This window comes from Podarcis muralis, chromosome 2, assembly GCF_964188315.1.
Source record: "Podarcis muralis chromosome 2, rPodMur119.hap1.1, whole genome shotgun sequence".
Classification (NCBI taxonomy): Eukaryota; Metazoa; Chordata; class Lepidosauria; order Squamata; family Lacertidae; genus Podarcis; species Podarcis muralis.
In genome coordinates, this window is record NC_135656.1 from 2,593,822 (window position 1) to 2,612,066 (window position 18,245).

The window sequence follows — 18,245 nt, forward strand, 5'->3', positions numbered from 1 at the left end:
ACATGAGTGAAGAAGTCCTTTGATATCACCAGAATCATCTATCCTCTCTGCCTCCACCTGCTCAAAGCACCCCTCTCCTCCACCCAGTCTCCTCAAAGCAGCCCTCTTCCTGCATTCAAGAGATGGATCAACCTTGGCAGGGGTCTCATGCATGCTGGTCCCTCCTCCAAGAATCCCCTCTCAACCTTTTGCACTATGAGCATGAAGGTCTACAGGGAGATTTTAACCGGATTCAGCTGGATGCAGTAAAAATCCCCATTTCAATTTGGAACTGATACGTGTACAGTTCTCTCTTTTTTTAAAAAAAAATTTATTGAAATTTTCAAAAAAAATCCAGAAAAAACAAAAAAACAAAAAACAAAAAAATTAAAAACATTCACAGTTTACAATCCTTATTTTCAATAACATATTTCCATGACTTCCCCACACCTCCCCTTCTTGTATTCCAATTCCCATTATTAGTTCAACAAGTTCTTGTCCCCAATTTTTGACCTTATTATATTTAGTTCATTATTATATTTAGTTCATTTTATATAACCAATTTTAACTTAAAAACATCAGTTTTTATACATCAGTACCCATTCTTAAAATCGACCCCAATTCCCTTCCACGAATTCCCCATTTTTATACTCCTAACAAAACAAAAGAAAAAGAATCAGAATATAGTTATACACCCTTTGGATTCCCAAACCCTACCCCCCTTTCCCGGTTTCGATCCCCAACGAATGCCCATCAGTCTATCTGCTATCAGCCTGGAGACCTCACGTCCGAGGCTCTTAATTCTCTCTCACTTCCTCTCTGCCGGTTTTTTTTTTATAGTCCTTTATATCAAACACGAAATCTCGGAGAACCTCTGTCCCAATAATGTCCATTTTTCTTCCAGCCAGACCTCCATATTTAAAAGTGGAGCTCAAATCTTGTTTCTTAATCCTTTTAAGTCCAAATGTCCCAAAAGCTCCAACTTCCACCTTGATCAAATTTGTAATCCATAGGTCTTCAGATCTCCACATAAGGAGATCTCTCCATTCTTCATTCTCCAATTCAAACCAGATTTTCATCATCCAGTTCTTATTTTCCTTTATATCCCTCTTGACAGGCCTCTGGCTCTCCTTTGTCATCTGCAGCATTGCAGCTCCTCCTTCCTTTCCCTCCAGATCAGCATGTATCTCTTTCTCGACTTTCTCAAATTTCTCAGATTTCTTTTCTTGTTCAGCTGCATGGGCTTTTTGAATCAAATCCTTTCCAGCTTCATTGAGTTTATTTACTGTTGCCTTCAGGGTTGTAACACTTGTAGCCAAAACATCACTTTGACCTTGTAACTTTCCCAAGAGAAAAAAGACCCTGTCCAGTTCAGCCTGTATTTTTCCACCTGCAGCCATTCTTGTAATGTCCCTGAACCCCCTCTAGAGGGATTCTGGTTACTTAGTATTCCTTCCACTTCCAACCCAAAAGTCAAGTTAACTTGTTTCAGTTCTTCTTTGTTTTCAACAGTTTATAACCAAATTGTAACAAATATAACCAGCAAAGACAACAGAAACAAAGTTCTCTTTTCCCCCCAGCTTTGACAGCTAGTTTGACAGCTGTCAAAATCTTCTATATCTCCTCAACAGGCTCTCTCACGGATCACTCCCGGGTCTCGGGGGGGTAGCACTTCAGCTCTCAAAATTAACTCTTATCCTCCAGCAAGATTGCTTGTACTGCCAAAACGTGAAATTAATAACTTTTATCCACTAAAGAAGAAGATGTTCTCTCGACCTTAGTTATCTAGTCCTTGCTTTAAGTTGTTTACAAGGCGGGGAGACGGACTTCCTCTTTGCGCCTTCCCCGATCGTGCCTAATCCAAACAAAAAATTTTCCTTTTATAAATCCGATTTCCATATTACTCACGGGTTGTTACTTTTAGTCCAAATGTTCAAAGGAAGAAGTCAGCGCTCTCCGACCATGACATGCGGATTCACTCCGTAGGAGAAGCAGTCGACTCTCAGCACCGCGCCGCTCCCCGTCCCCCGTTCCTAAGCCTTTAAAAAGTCTCCTTCGCGGGTCGGGGGGGCGCAAATGGTGCCCGCTGAGTCACCAGGTCCACAGGCTTCAGCGCCTGTGGTTTCTGAGGGTCCCCGCGTCACCGCCGCGGCTGGACCCGTCTCCTATAGAGCCCATTCCCCCCGGAGCTCGGAGGGAATCCGCCATTGGTCGATGGCGCTAACCCGGAAGTCTGTGATACGTGTACAGTTCTCAGTCATGGGGAGAATTCTCGCCACATTCAAGTCAATGTGGCTAGAATGTCCCTTCAGATCTTCATGCTCAACTTGTGAAAGGTCAAGGAGAGGGGCAAAATCACACCAGGATAGGGGTAGTGATGTCATGCAAGCCCCACAATGACTCTCAGGGTCCCAACTCTAAAATTCTATGATTCTATTTAGTTGAGATTCCTGCATTGCAGGGGGTTGAAGCAGATGACCTTCAGGGTCCTTCCAACTCTAAAATGCCCTCTGCCCATTTTAACACCTGAGAGGGTCTGTAGGGAAGGCGTTAAAACAGGAGTTACATGAGTTACAATGAAACCTCAGCCCGTAATCTGACTTCTACAAGTTGGATTAGTTGAGGCTTCTGAGTCATCTTCAAGGGCAGCCCCACACAGAGCACATTGCAATAATCCAGCCTGGAGGTTCTGAATTAACTTGTGTGAATTCAGTTTTATACTCTTGGAGGAAAATAAATTAAAAGGGGGGGAAAGCATCTGGCAGGGAAACTTTTGTAATCCCACCTGCCATTGCACATAGCTTGGGAAAGCATTTGGAGATGCAGAGAATGTACATTTTGACTATATGTGATTTTGGCTTTATGCACTATCCCAGGAATTAACCTCCACATAAATTGACGTTTCATTAAATGCCATTAAATTGGCATTAAACGCCATTAAATTGGCATTTCCGTGCGCTGCTCTGGTGCCGGTTCGCCAAAGCAGCTTTGTCACGCTGGCCACGTGACCCGGAAGTGTCTGCGGACAGCGCTGGCTCTCGGCCTCTTGAGTGAGATGGGCGCACAACCCTAGAGTCTGTCAAGACTGGCCCGTATGGGCAGGGGTACCTTTACCTTTACTTAAATTGAGAGTCAACTGTATATGCTGCGTCCAATACTGGTGGTAATAAACTGCCATCATGTCTAGTAGTCACTGACAGACATCTTCACTGAATTTGTCTAATCCACTTTAAACCCATCTAAGCTACTAGCTGTCACCACAGTAAGTGGCACTGAATTCCATAAGTGAAACACGTACTGTGTGAAAAAGCTCTGGTGGTGCCTGTTGAGACTCTGGCCAATATGGGAGTGGAGCAATACATGGGAAAAATGTGAACTTACTTAAAGTTACATAACTGAATAGGCTTTGCTATTGCACTGGGTTAGTTGTTACATGTGATCTCAGAAATTGTTGCATAAGTATTCTTCCATCAATGTTTGACTTCATTGGTTGAGAAGCACTAGTTTTTGAGCCGCAGTTAATCAGCCTCCCTGGCTACAATGGTCGTTAAATTACTAGAAAGAGCAGTGCCAAGTCTCACATGTGTTTGGCAGTTGCAACATCAGATATGAAACAATCCTTATTGGTGTAGCAATATGCCATATTGAGTGAGGGAACTGCACTCTGCACATGCTCAAAAAATTCTTCTTTTAATCAATTGTTGCTCTGCATCGTGGTCCAGGTTTAAATTCCACCACTGCAATCCGGCTGAAATCAATCTCTGTCACTCTGCATTTGTGTTGGATGTTTTAAGCTTGTCTTTAAAATGTGCTGTGTATATGCTATGAATACTGAGACTGCAGCAGAAGACTGTTTAAATTCCATACCTTAAGGAGCATCTTAACATAGGCTGCATTTTGATGCAAGCAACTCCTTCTGCCCCGCCGCCCCCGTCCCAGACCAGACTATCTGTAAAAGCTGCTAAGCTAGAGAGCAAAGAGCAGGTGGATACCTTGAGAGCCATTCCACTTCCGCAAAACCTTTAATGAAAAATACCTGCTTCCCCCCTTTAGACCACATTCTCCAACACTCAGTTTTAAAAGAGAGAACAGGCATTTCTTAGGGTTCCAGGCTTTTGAAGAAACCAATTTGTATACTTATCCAGCAGGAATCTATCACACCAGGATTTCATCTGAGCTAAGGCATAACCCCCAAAGTAAACCTCAGTGCTTAGCCTTTGGTTAACTCCACATCTATTCCTCAACCCATCATCTCCAAATGTAGATTCTCAAGCAGAGAGATCCACGTGCAGCCTGATCTATTTAAAGTACAACTACAAGCTTCTCTTGTGGAAACAAGAACAGAAGAAGAACCATGCTGGATCAGGCCAAAGGCCCATCTTGTCCAGCGCCCTGTTCCCATAGTGGCCAACCAGATGCCTGTGAGACACTTACAAGGAGGACCACAGTGCAACAGCACTCCCACCCACATGGCATTCCCAGCAGCTGCTGTTCCGAAGCACACGGAGGAAGAAGATAGCCAGAAGATGGCAGCGGAGGAAGAAGATAGCCAGTATGGTTAGCAGCCATTGATATCCTGATCCAACATGAATTTGTTGGCCACGAGGGTGCGATTTCCAGCAGAGAAGTGCTGGGTGGAGGGGGGTAAGGGAGGGCACTTGACCCCTTCCCAGCCTGCTCGTTTCTCCATCACAACTCTGCACCCCACAATCAGCTGCTTTTCTTTCTACCCAGGTTCTAGGCTCTCATTGCATCACAAACACAGCTCTAGAATCTGGGCAAGGTATCTATGTGAACAGCCAACAGAAGAGTTGCAGGGGAGGCCAGGAGGCAGATGAAAGGTTCAGTGCCCTTTAGGGTGGGTAAGTATGCATTAAAAAAGGAGGTGCATCATCCAAGGAGAGCACAGGCAGCATGAAATTGCACAGGCTAAGGCAGAGGTTCCCAAACTTGCCGTATTTGGCCTACCACCCCCTTTTCAGAAAAAACAACTCAGCGCCTCTCTGGAAATCTGTCTTCTTTAAGCAAACAAATAGAAAGATGCCGTGATAAATTTGTGTTCTTTTATGTATCTATGTTAGGGACGGGGGTGGTGCTGTGGGTTAAACCACAGAGTCTAGGACTTGCCAATCAGAAGGTCGGCGGTTCGAATCCCCATGACGGGGTGAGCTCCTGTTGCTCGGTCCCTGCTCCTGCCAACCTAGCAGTTCGAAAGCACGTCAAAGTGCAAGTAGATAAATAGGTACCGCTCTGGCGGGAAGGTAAACAGTTTTCTGTGCACTGTTCTGATTCACCAAAAACGGCTTAGTCATGCTGGCCACATGACCTGGAAGCTGTACACCAGCTCCCTCGGCCAATAAAGCAAGATGAGCGCCGCAACCCCAGAGTCAGTCACGACTGGACCTAATGGTCAGGGGTTCCTTTACCTTTATGTATTTATGTTGCTACATTTTGTGTTTATTTGGAAAATAAAGTAATCACTAAAACACCATGTTATATTGGTAAGCATCGTTACACAACAGATGAAATATGTATGAACACTTTTCCAAAACTAGATGAGGAGGTGGACTAGGCCCCGGGAATAAAAACCCATGAAGCAGAGAGGAGTGAAAACTGCCACTTCAGTCTGATCCGCCCCGGGGGCAGTGCCAGTGCCGCAGCCCGCCTGCCACTGGCAAGCAAGCTGTGATCCACTTCCCAGGCCTGGGTAAAGCCAAAAAGGGATCACCCGACCCCAGGAAAACCTCTCACCTCCAGCACGACCGCCAGATACAGGGGAGGCATTGTCACCATCCCACAACGGTGCCCAACCTAACGGTAAGTGTCATTACACAGCAGATGAAATATGTACAAACTGTTTTTATCAAAATTTTATTCTCTTCTCTTCTTTCTTTATGCATCCACCACCCTCTTATTTTTATTCAATGCCCCCCAACTGCACCTGAGGCTACTACCACCCCCTGGATCATTCCAGTGCCCCCCAGGTGATGGTATCACTCACTTTGGGAAACACTGGGCTAATGCATGTTTACGGCTGCAAATTTGCAAAGAATCACTGCAATTTAAATTGAAATACAGTATATCTCACAATGGAAGTCTGCAAGCAGGGTACCTGTTCAGCCTGGCTGTGTGGATGCTGTTAGCTCTTGAAGGCCAACTTTGTTAAGGTTCTTTATTTAAAACCAGACCTGGACCAGACAGTCCTTCACACACATGCCTTCAATCATAGGACTGCACTTCCTCTTAATAACTATTGGCTCTTGCTCCTTCGTCAACCCAGACTCTTGCTCATGTTGCTATGCAAAGTGCTGTGTAACACTTGAGTTTTAAAAAGAGCAAGAGGGGCATCTAGAGTTACCCTTCCCCAGCCGTCAGAATATTGCCACCACAACTCTCTCGGGAAGTTGGGTTTCTAGGTGTTCTGCTGCCAAAACATTTCATGGCCATGACCAGCAAAACAAGGGCACATTTTGTACATGAACTGTACTGCTGAAATTTAAACACATCAGTTTCCTAATGCCTCCAGGGGGGGGGGAGTGGCACACACTAAAGGGTGACTTAATTGTGGTTTGTCAGTCACTCAATCCCCACTGCAGCTGGTATGGAAAGGAAGTGGGTGAGCTGGGAGTAGGGACGTTGGATCTGGAGAGGAGGAGAGGAGGGGGGGGGGCAGGAAGGCCCAGCATGGAATCATCTCAGAGAGACAAGAGCCGTTCTCTGCATACGCTGCCAGGCTAGTAACATTTCAGTCAATCAATCAAAAGGTTTTGAGCTGATGCAGTGCTGCAGCCCTTCTGTGAATGAAAATGGGGTGGGTGGGGTTGAGGAAACCACAATTATTTTGCCTCCATTGGTATCCAGTGTATCTTTTTCCCCTCTGGGAATGTGAATGGGGGATGCACACGTGAAGAAGAGGAAGAGGGAGGACCATCCTTCGCTGTGGAAACTATCTGAGAGTATCTATACCACAGGCTTAGAGGTTTTCAACGCAGCAGTGCCATTCTGGAAGTACCCTCCCTGCATCCAATCCAAGAAGTAAAAACTGTTTGACCAGCTGTGTCCACAGGACAAATGATGCCTCTATTGCACCACTCTCAGCTCCATTAAAAACAGAAGCGAAAGGATTGCCTGCTTCCAGCCTTTCATTACACCAGCTCAGGAAAACCTTTCAACTCATCTTTTCACCCTCATTCACAGCTCTCTGTAAATCTTCAACAGGGAATAAAAGCAAGTCCTGGGAGTCTTACTCACAAGGAAGAGAGGAGCTCACGGACTAGAGGGGATCTCCCCCACCTGGTGTCCAGTACAAGGCGCAGAAAGCAAGTACTACATCCTTGAAGAAGAAGCAGATAGGGCGACCATTTGCATCCATTGCCAAAGGGAGGGGAGGCATCTCACACACACCCCCCCCCCAAAAAAAAGGACTAATAGGTTTCGCACAGCCATCTGAGAGGATTGACTTGACATATGATGCAACCACCTGTATGATGGCTTGGAGTGATAAATATATTCTTCTTAATTGAGTTACACTGTTGCTTTAAAGAGAGAGAGTGTCTCCCCCCCCCCCCTCGCCCACCCGAGATATTTTCTCCTCGCCTGGCTCACTTTGGAAAACCTACTTAATAGCAGCACAGAAAGGAAAAATGTGGGGGGTGGAGAACAAGAGGTTTTGCTCCCCTCTCTCATGCACAAAAAATTAAAAGGCTAGAGCGGTCCATGTTCCTTACTTTGCAGAGGACAGTCCTCTGCTGGCAGGGCTGTCATGGGAACATGGGACCACAAAGGCTACCCCAGGGAAGCCCACAAGCAGGCCAGCGAGGCAAGAGCCCTCCTCCATGGTTGTTCCGAATTAATGGTGTTCAGAGGCATGATGCCCTGCTGCTGGAGTTAAATATAGCCATCATGAATAGCAGTCTCTTAGGGGGTTGTCCTTTGGCAGAGATTTGTAGGAGTCCTCTATTTGTCCAAGTCCAGTTTGACTCATAAAAAGAGAAAGCCTGATATGGGGTAGGAGGTTAAAGTTGCCAGTCAGCAGGGAACATCTGGACAGCAGACTGAGCAGGCACAGAGGTCACCATCTCTCTCTATGGTGAGCTGTATTGCATTAATAATTATTTACAAATTTGCATCCTATACATTTAAACTAGCTCATGTGAATCAGTTGTCTCCTTTTCCTTTTTCGTGAGGCATGTGGAGACCTGAACCCAAACCCTGCTTTATATGTGGACGGTGTTTAACATATACCATGGCCATGTCTACTTCAGCACTGAAAACTCACTAAATTGGAAGCTAGTCTGGGAGTTTCACAGAGCTCTTCCTCAGGCAGGATGTTAAGCAAAAATGCTGCTGGTTTAAGGCAGGTGATACTTTACTCAGAGTTGCAGGCCAACAGGCAAGCAACCAGTGCTTGATTTGTTTTCCTCCAGGAGAAGAGAGAGCAAGGGCTAGTGAAGTCAATAGCTTCTTTTGCTGTTCCTTTCCAGGGACGCAGGCCAGCCAAATGAGATCAAGCCTTTTTCTCCCGCTGGGGACAGATTCCAGCTGCCAGAAATAGGCTCAAGGTTCCCCCCCAATCCTCCCTTAGGACATTTCATTGCTCAGACTTGACCACCAGCTGCTGATGACTCTGCATCATAGCAGCTGTGCAGAGGAGACTGAGGGGCAGCCACTTCCTACTCAGGGAGTTCTCACGGACTCTGCTGACCTCAACATCCAAGGAAAGGAGCCAGATTGTTGGACAAGGGTGTGGAAAAGGAAATGGGAGGAGGGAGACTCTCACTGATGGCTGATTCATAGCAGCAGCAGGAAAAGCATCTCCTCTCACAAATGTGCCAGGGTTGCCACAATCACTAACGGTTGATTCACATGACCATTTCATGAACTTGCTCCTCCAGTTCCCTTTCAATCTGGGCAGAATCGGTACTTTGGTGGTTAAACACAAAGCTTTCCCTCGATGCAACAGGCCAAACCAGAGGCAGCACAAGCAAGTTGATCCAACATGTGCATGCCGGATTGCCTATAAAGCTTTAGCTGAGATTCCTGCATTGCAGGAATTGTACACTGCAGTGTATGGGGTGTTAGGGAACACATTGTGCTCCTTCTGGGGCAGTTTCTCCACCTTTTGTCCACACCCTGCACTCAGCTCTCACCTGCGACTCCTAGACACTGACAACATGCAACAGCAGTCACATTCTGGGAAACAGCTTTGACAGACTGGCTAAACCAGGTGAGGGGAGCCAATGGGTCTCAAACCCTTGGTGAGTTAGAGACTTCCCCTGCATGCAAAGACAGGCTCTGACAGATTGAGCGGACGAGACCAACAGAGGGTCTAACAGTCAAGAAGGTAGCTTCTGCATGTGCTGTAGAGGGAAGGGGGGGCAGATGGAGCTCATCCACCTAGGAAGGTAGCCCATCTAGGAGAAAGAAACTCTGATCCTAAACCTCCATTGTCTTGTATGATATATTTGGGAGAAGAAAAGGCTAAGGAGTAAACCCTACACAAATCCAGAGTGGAGTCCCTATGATGGTTGGGTGGTACCTTATACGTCTCCTTCCAGCAACTCCTGCAGCCCAGCTGGTGACAAACGGCTTGTTCTGCTTTCCTTTGGACCACACCAGCAAGGCTGATAGGGAGGTCTTGTCTTCTGAGAAGCCCAGGTCCTCCATATATGCTGCCCAGGCTTTCGCCCCGAGGAGGTCACTCCAGTGCTACTAACACACACACCCCCCCCCGCCCGCCAAGGTGCACTCCATTGTCTCTCAAGACAGACGGATGCCAACAACAGCCAACCCTGGGCTAGTTCTGCAAACACTCAGACACTTCTAGCTATCTTCCCTCCATGCAAGCAAGTGGTGTTATCAGAGTTCAAGGACAAGTAAGATATACTTAAGGAGGATGCAAAGTAGAGCAGGAAGTGGGTGTGGCTGAGGAGGTGATGTAACCTGTGGAGAGTCCTGATAGAGAGGGACACAGTTGGATCCAGGTCTTAGGTTCCTCACTCTTCCTATTAAGTGTAGGAGGTAGGGAGTCACTTTCAATAGTAAATGGAGGTTGCAGGAGAGAAGGGGGGTGCACATAAAAATAGGTTTCTTTTTTTCAAATGCACATTATATGAGGAAATGTACTGGAAAGAATTGGAAAATGTGTATTTTACAAAAACCAAAACTATGCAAAATGTGTACTATTTAAAAGGGAACTTTTACAGTATTCTTTCAAAAAAGAATCTAGATAAAACAGGATGGAACGGACCTCTGATTGAGCACCAGAAAATCTGAAATGGGATGTGTTTCAGCTGCTTAGTCCACCCTTAAAGAGGGAGCATTCTTCAGATTGCTGTACCATGTGGTGTTTTTGAAGATACAGAGCCTAGCTCTTAAACTTGTCCCTAGTGGGTCACAGGAGAGGTGGACAAGGAGATCAAACCTTCCTGCTTTGGGGGCAGTTGCCACAACAATTTCATTGGGAAGGAAGTCATTCAGAAGTGCTTTTTGTCTTTTCATTCCAGACCCTCCAGCAGGCAGATCCTGTTGCTCATCAACAGGGTCATTACATAGGGAGATTTCAAACCTAATGAAGAGATTATTAGAAAATAAAGAGCATTTTTTCCAGAAGCAGCTTCCTGCCAGCTTCTCCGGTCTGCAGCTCCCTGCCACCGCTCCCTCCCTATTAGCACTAATCAGAACTGTCAGTCGCATGCAATAAACTTGCAATGCTATTTAGTTAACTGCATCTCAGACCCAACTGGGAGCTAATAGCATCACGCAGCAGAGCCCCTGAGCAGCGCCAGAGCCAGATGTGTGATTCACTTGGGCACATTCACTTTCCGTGGGTGTTGGTTATTTTTTTCAGGGTGCCAGGACATTTAATTGCAAAACTCAGTACAGACATGATTTTTATTCTGCCATCCAAATTCTAATTCTTTGCTTAGGAAAGCTGCATTCCACATCATATACGTATATTTAAAGCACATGCATTTGCATGTGCTCGATTGCTTTGCAAAAATTTTTTTGCTTCTGCCAAAAACCCAGCCAGCCCCTGGAACACCCTCTCCAGCATCTTTACCCATTCCGTTTGTGGAGTTTTTGACCAGACATCGGCCACACACTTCCAAACCATTGCCTTAGCTTAAGGACTATTAAGGGGAACTCACTGGCCTACCCCAACCCTGCAGAAAGCAGAATTGACACACACACACCCGCGCATTGGCTGAGGCACAGGGAGTTCAGTTGCCATGACCCCTGTATCCAGCAGTGATCTGGACACAGGGTCGGATGCCACAGGAGCACCAAGTGGGGAGATGGGTCTGGGCTCACAGCCAGCTACAGAGAATAGGGAGAGCGTTGTGGCTGAGCTGGTTGGGCAGGGAGTCCCAGAGGAACTTCCCATTCCACCAGGGCCTATAGGGCCAGGACTTCGTACCTCACAGACACCTTTCCCTGAGCCTGAAAAACCAGGAACCACCCACTGTACACACCAATCTAGAAGCACTGGGAGTGCACCAGGAGGGGGCTATGGAACAGAGGAGTGGGGCCTGTCTTCAGACCAGAGGGCTGGCCATTAATGTTTTGATGTTTTCTCAAGAGAGTGGAGCCTGGAAGAGGCAGTCTGGAGACAGGCATGAAAGGGCAAAGTCTTCTCCCAACCTTTGTTGGAACAAGTTGTTTACTGGGAGCTGTCCATGGTCCTCCAGCCTTGCCACTTTCCCTGAGAGTTCCAGCATCGGAACATGACATGATATCAATCCTGCTCAGTCACTACCCCCACAACCCTGTGGGCCAACTTTGATAGCTAGGCACAACCACCCACCTGTTGATCACCTGACATCATTATGTCATCAAATAAGTGACATGTGGGTGCCCCTACCTATCTATCAAAACTGCCCTGTGGTGTGGGAGGAGATAAAAGATCTGGCCCACCAGGCCAAAAAGGTTCTGCACCCCAATAGATCAGCTTAACAGGGAGAAGCCTGTAGCCTTCCAGATGTTGTTGGACTCCATCTCCCATCAAGCTCCAGCCACAATGATCAACTGTCAAAGATGGTAAAAGTAGTCCAACAGCATCTGGAGGTCCACAGCTTCCCCGACCCTGTAGAAGATGATCCCCTCTGTTACCTAGGAGAATGGTGTCATTTTGGATTTTACCCCTCATGCACCAAAATGGATTAAAACTTACCCTAAGTGGGGCTTTTCAACCACCAGATTTTAAAAGCCTTGTTTCTTACCAACCCAGACCACCACACAATGTACTGTCAAATCTGAGTACAGACCATTTAAGAGACTCTAGTTCCCCACAAGGAGATGGAGCCTAAGAGAGGTGGGCTGGGAGCAGAGGCTCAAAAGAAGCCAGTTCACATCCAACCTCTGTCTGAGCAGGGATCTCTCCTTGCTCAGTGGGATCTTCTGCAAGACCAGGGCAGGGCAAGGGGTGGCAGTGTAGCTTCACACTGCTTAGACATGTCAGGAAGGGAGGGGGCAGCATTAAAGGCACAACCAGGTTCTCAATAAGAGCACTTGGAAAGGGGTTGATGTGTTTACAACAGTGCCCTCTGCACCCACATCCTGCCAGCTAGGACAGGATCTGTACACTGTGCAGAGAGAGAAAATGTGACCTTGAAAAGCAGCCACCCGAGATTTCTGCCATCGAGCTCTTTGTTGATCTCTCTCTCCAACATGCCATCAAAAGCTCCCTACGATGGGTAATTGCAATAGATTTTGCAACAGCAGTTTGGGCTGCTGAGAAAGCTGATGAAACTGGACATGTAATTATCTGATGTTCTGTGCCCGGCACACTCATTGTAAAGCCACTTAATACAGATTTCCTTTCTTGGTAAAAATAAAAACCCAACAGCAGCAAAGGGAGTGAGTAGGTGTCCTACCTTTTAAAGAGAAAAACCATTCAGATGCACGGCCTTCCCTATCCCTAGGCTCAAGTCAGGCTAAAATTCATTAGCCATTGCACAGTCGCAATCACGCTGCAGACTGTGCAGTATCGTGTTTCAGGAGCCCGGAGGCAAGATGCCTCCAGTGGCCCACTGCTGTCATCAGTGCCAAGCCTTGAATCATAGGAAGCCAACTGAGTCAGAAAATTGATAATAGGAGCATAAGAAGCTACTTTATACAGAGTCAAGCCATTGGTCCATCTAGCTCAATATTGTCTACACTGACTGGCAGCAACTCTCCAAGGTTTCAGACATTCCTAGTCCTACCTGGAGTTGCCAGAGACTGAACCTAGGACACCCTGCATGGAAAGCAGATCCCTAATGATGATGGATCTTCAAACTAATCCTGTAGGGCTCTCCCTTATGCTCTTATCCCTCCCTCCCAACCCTCCCTCATCCTCCTAACACCATCTGGATCCGGATCCTGCCCAGATTTTTGTTAGCCCTGGGGTGAGGGGTGAGTAGGAGCCCCCTCAATCCAACAGCTGGGGTTTGGATTGCATCCCAACAGCAGAAGTTTCAAGTGGAAGCTTGAAGCTTGAGCTACGTGGCGTTTTCTCCTCGCGTTTCCCAAGCTCAGCACCATCCGTCCCGCTTCCACAGTCTGTGCCACACCAAGCCTACCGCCGAGACCAGCATCATCTGCAAACAGCAATTTGCAATGAAACCCAATCACTCGGAAAATAAATAAATAATGAGAGAGACGGCTGATTGAGTCACTTAAACAGCTCAACTGAGCAACAAACATCAAATCGGGGGATGGAGGCAGGGGGTGTATAGGCACTTAGAATCAATAATAACCATTTATTCCACTTCTGGCATGGGTAAAAGTTTCTCTGTTTGCAGGAGCGGCTGATTAACAGAGGGAGAGGGTGATGAAGAGAGGATGATGGGCCTCTTGGTCCAAACCCAGCTTGGGAAGCAAAAGGTGGCATGGAGAGGCTGGGGGTGGGAGGAAACTTGGTTCAGCTCATTCTACCTAATTCATGCTTTCCAAAACAATCCACAAGGCCCAGCCATGTCTCCCAAGATGCACACACTAGGGGAAAGTGTGCACGGAGATGCATATATTGGTGAAAATAGCATACAAAAATGCATAACATATGGGGAAATGGCTTTGCAAAATTGTGTACATTAGGCAAAATTACATACGCAAATGTGAATATTAGGAGAAAGTCACACTACAATGCTGATGAATTTTTAGAAATATGTGAACTGACATGGCAATGTGGGAAAGTAAAGTGGAAAAAGCAGAAACTGAAATTAGCAGATTCTTCCACATCCTAGGTCCACACCTAGGATGTGGAAGACTCTGTCAATTTCAGTTCCTTTGCACTCAAAAGCTGCCAGTTTGCCTCAAGAACAACAACAAAAACAATAACTGGCTAGATATATAATGCGGTTCTAATGCTAGAGCTAAGCGAATCAGGGGCTGATCTGTGCTTGAACGAGAGGACACCCGGGAACTTTGTGTACAGCATCCTGAGCTCCTGGGAGAAAAAGCAGCAGGCCATTAACTGACTGATATAAATTAAGGTTACACTAAATACGGTACTCTAATTTTATGCAAAGCAAGTATGGTTTAAAGTGATGAAAGCACATCTCCTTCCATCTGGGCCTCCCCACGTGCTGTGATTATTCCGGAGAGGCTCTGTGTCCCACACCCCACACCCCCCAGAGGTGAGGGTTCTTCGTGGTGCCATCATCACCACCACTGCCTACCAGCTCCAAGTCAGGAAAAGGTCTCTGTGCCTCCTGCAGGAAAGTGATAGTGCTGATTCTTGAATTGGCATCTGCCTGAAATGCTGCTTAAGAGTTTGGTCTTCCCAAAATGAGTCTGTTGCTGCTAAATTTTCTGCAGTGCTGCTTATGTTTGTTTGCTTAATTGGTTGTGCAGTGTTTTGTCATGATTGGCTTTAAAGATTATTGCTAGCTACCCCAGCTGGAGGTCTCATTCCTGAGGCAATAGGCAGGAAATTGTTTTTGAAATAACAACAACAATGAATACAAATATAGAGATCATAAGAATGTAAGGAGGGCTGTGGGATCTGACCAAAGGTCCATTTGGTCCAGCACCCTGTTCTCGCAATGGCCAGAAAGGTACCTATGTGAAGGCCACAATCAGGACACAGATGCAATGGCAGCACTCTCCCCTGGAACCACCCTGGGAAAATTCATTGGGTCCATGAGATCATAGAATCAGAGTTGGAAGGGTCCCAGTGGGTCATCTAATCCAACCCCCCTGCCGTGCGGCAATCACAGCTAAAGATCCCTCTTCCTCCCTTCCCTCTACTCTTCACATCTTGGCTTCAGCACCTCAATCCTGGGCTGTTATGCACAGAAACTGTGGACATGATGGGGAACACTGGTTTAATGTTGACTTAACAACCAGGATTTCAAACCATGGCTTCACCCTTGTTCAAGATCCTAATTAATAAGGTCTGGTTTAAACTAAACCGGGATCACAGCGCCAATGCCAGTGCACAAGTGGGGGGAGAGGGTGAGCTTGGAGTGTGCAGGCCAGTTGCTCCTTGTCGTGAGAGCAACAATGCTAAACCCTTCTCATTCCCCTCCCAACTGCTGCTGCCCCTGTGCCAAGTGGCTCTGCACTTGTTTGATCAATTGCTGCTTCTGAACATCCGCCAGCTGAATTCAGCCGCTCTTTAATCGACGCCCGTCATCGCCAGAATATTGTTGCCAGGTGACTGAGCCCAGCAGCCAGCTGACACCGGCGCTAGCTGAGCGAAAGGGCCCGGCCACAGCCAAAGAAGAGCGCAAGTGGAAGCTCATTTGTGCTGCTGCAGGGATCAGGCCGAGGCTTCTCTTGGACTTCGGGTGCTCAAAGGGCTACGTCACACACACGCAGCTAACAATTTATTGACGGTGTTGTTTCTCTCTTCCCCAAAAGCCTTGTCTGTTTGGAAATGAGGGCAATAGAGATAGGAAACAGGGGAGGCAGAAAAGCAAGGAGAGGAGGAAATCAAAGGGTCCCAAAAGCTTGTGTATGTGTGTGCACGTTTGTGTGTGTTAAAAACAAAACAAAAAACCATGCTTATTTTCTCTGTTAATTGGATCACTTTCCCTGATGTCTGTGATATTATAAAGTGATTAGGGCTGCAATCAACCATGAGCTTGCAAGGAGGATGAGTGCTGCATGTCTAATGTGTGGGCCACAAAGGGAACCACAGCAGAACATGGGCTGCTACACTGCAGGCAGCTTGGAGAAGACAAGAGGACTATTTGGAGGCAATAGTTTCCTGATGCCTTCTCCTGGCTATGCTCCTCTCCCACCCTTCATACCAAGGATTACATCTTGGATTTTCTGCCAGAAACCCATGCACTCTGCTGCTGAACAACATGTCCTCTCTTTTTGCCCCTGAGCCACCAAACTAGCCTGATTTGAGACCCGTGCAATATCCCAAGTTTGGGCTCCCTCTCTTTGGCCACAAAAACTTTTCTCCCAAAAGCATCTGTAGCACGTAACTCAGTCCAGATAACCCTTCCCCAACCTGGTACCCTCCAGATGCTAGTGGACTACTGATCCCATCACTGGGTTTGATTGCAGTTGTAGTCCAACAACATCTGGAGGGCACCAAGCTGGCAAAGGCTGCTCTAGATTATGAGCAGGTTAAATGAATCTGGTTCTCTACCTGCTTAGCACCTCCACACCTAGAACATGGAAACACAAAGCTGATGCCTGTTTCTGGGTTTTGCAAACACATGTACTGCACTGCATTCTACTCTTCCTCCCAAGAGTTCAGGGTGGTATACAACATTACAAGTCATGGGAAGAGCACGTCCTCCTCATCACTTCCACTGAAAACCTTAATCACTTGTTCCTATGGCTTCCACAACCACCACAGGCACCCATTTTAAAACTTAATTTTGCAGCCATGAGAACTAGAAACTTGCTGCTTAGAAACAAGCAAGCAGATTGTTTCAACACATGGCAAAAATATATTTCTAAATATATTTGGCAAGGGGGAAAACCGAAAATAAAATATAAAATATTGATAGATGCAAAAGAAAGAGGAGATTTTCCCCTGCCGGATATGAGACTATACTATGAGGCATCCTGTCTTTGTTGGTTGAAGGAATGGATGATATTAGAGAATTCATAGAATCATAGAATCATAGAATCATAGAGTTGGAAGAGACCACAAGGGCCATCGAGTCCAACCCCCTGCCAAGCAGGAAACACCATCAGAGCACTCCTGACATATGGTTGTCAAGCCTCTGCTTAAAGACCTCCAAAGAAGGAGACTCCACCACACTCCTTGGCAGCAAATTCCACTGTCGAACAGCTCTTACTGTCAGGAAGTTCTTCCTAATGTTTAGGTGGAATCTTCTTTCTTGTAGTTTGGATCCATTGCTCCGTGTCCGCTTCTCTGGAGCAGCAGAAAACAGCCTTTCTCCCTCCTCTATGTGACATCCTTTTATATATTTGTACATGGCTATCATATCCCCCCTTAACCTCCTCTTCTCCAGGCTAAACATGCCCAGCTCCCTTAGCCGTTCCTCATAAGGCATCGTTTCCAGGCCTTTGACCATTTTGGTTGCCCTCCTCTGGACACGTTCGAGTTTGTCACTGTCCTTCTTGAACTGTGGTGCCCATTCACATGTTCTAGACTTAGAAGGTCATGACACTATTTTTGGTTGGCATGCTTATTTATGGTATGAAAAGATAAATGTGCATAAAGGATTTACAAATCATATAATTAGGAAAAAATTGTATAGAGTATGGGATAAATAGAAGGATTTATTAGAGGTAAAAACAACACTTTGGCTCTCACCATTGGAAGTTATAATGGTAAAGGAAACGAATATGATAGAAGGGTGGACAACTTATACAGATTTATTAAAACAAGAGGGAGGAGTGTATAAATTTTAAAAAAATTAAGGAATTATCAGGAAAATTAACAGCACGGATACAATATCATCATTTGAATGAAGCATTTAAGAAAGATAGGATACAAGGGTTTTGGGAACAAATATCACAACTGGAGAGAGACCTGCTAGAATGTAATATAAAAGTGGTGTCTAAAATATATAAAATATTATTGGAATGGGAGACAAAGGATGAGCAAGTAAAATCCTCAGTGATACATTGGGCAACAGATATTGATCATAATATATCCGAGACCAGGGAGAAGAGTTGGTGGAAGAAGATTGGAAGAAATTTAAAGACTATTTACAGAAATATTGTAAAATTAATGAATGTTAGAATGATGTTGGATTTAAGTTAAGTGGTTTTCAGCAGTAATGTTATAAAGATGTGCAAAAATGGTTTGTTAACAGGTGATAATCTAAAGTTATAATATATAACTT

General features: G+C 46.0%; 1 protein-coding gene and 1 long non-coding RNA gene across 6 annotated transcripts in view; one reads left to right on the forward strand and one right to left on the reverse strand.

Annotated features, from left to right (window-relative positions):
- Positions 1-18,245, reverse strand: part of PDE1B (phosphodiesterase 1B) — a 128,300-nt gene that overhangs the window by 53,885 nt on the left and 56,170 nt on the right. The gene's annotated exons all lie outside the window — the stretch shown is intronic.
- On the forward strand, positions 4,204-7,386 carry LOC114592690 (uncharacterized). Its single transcript, XR_013391730.1, has 3 exons — positions 4,204-4,841; positions 5,535-5,796; positions 6,841-7,386. It is a non-coding gene; the product is annotated as an uncharacterized LOC114592690 (long non-coding RNA).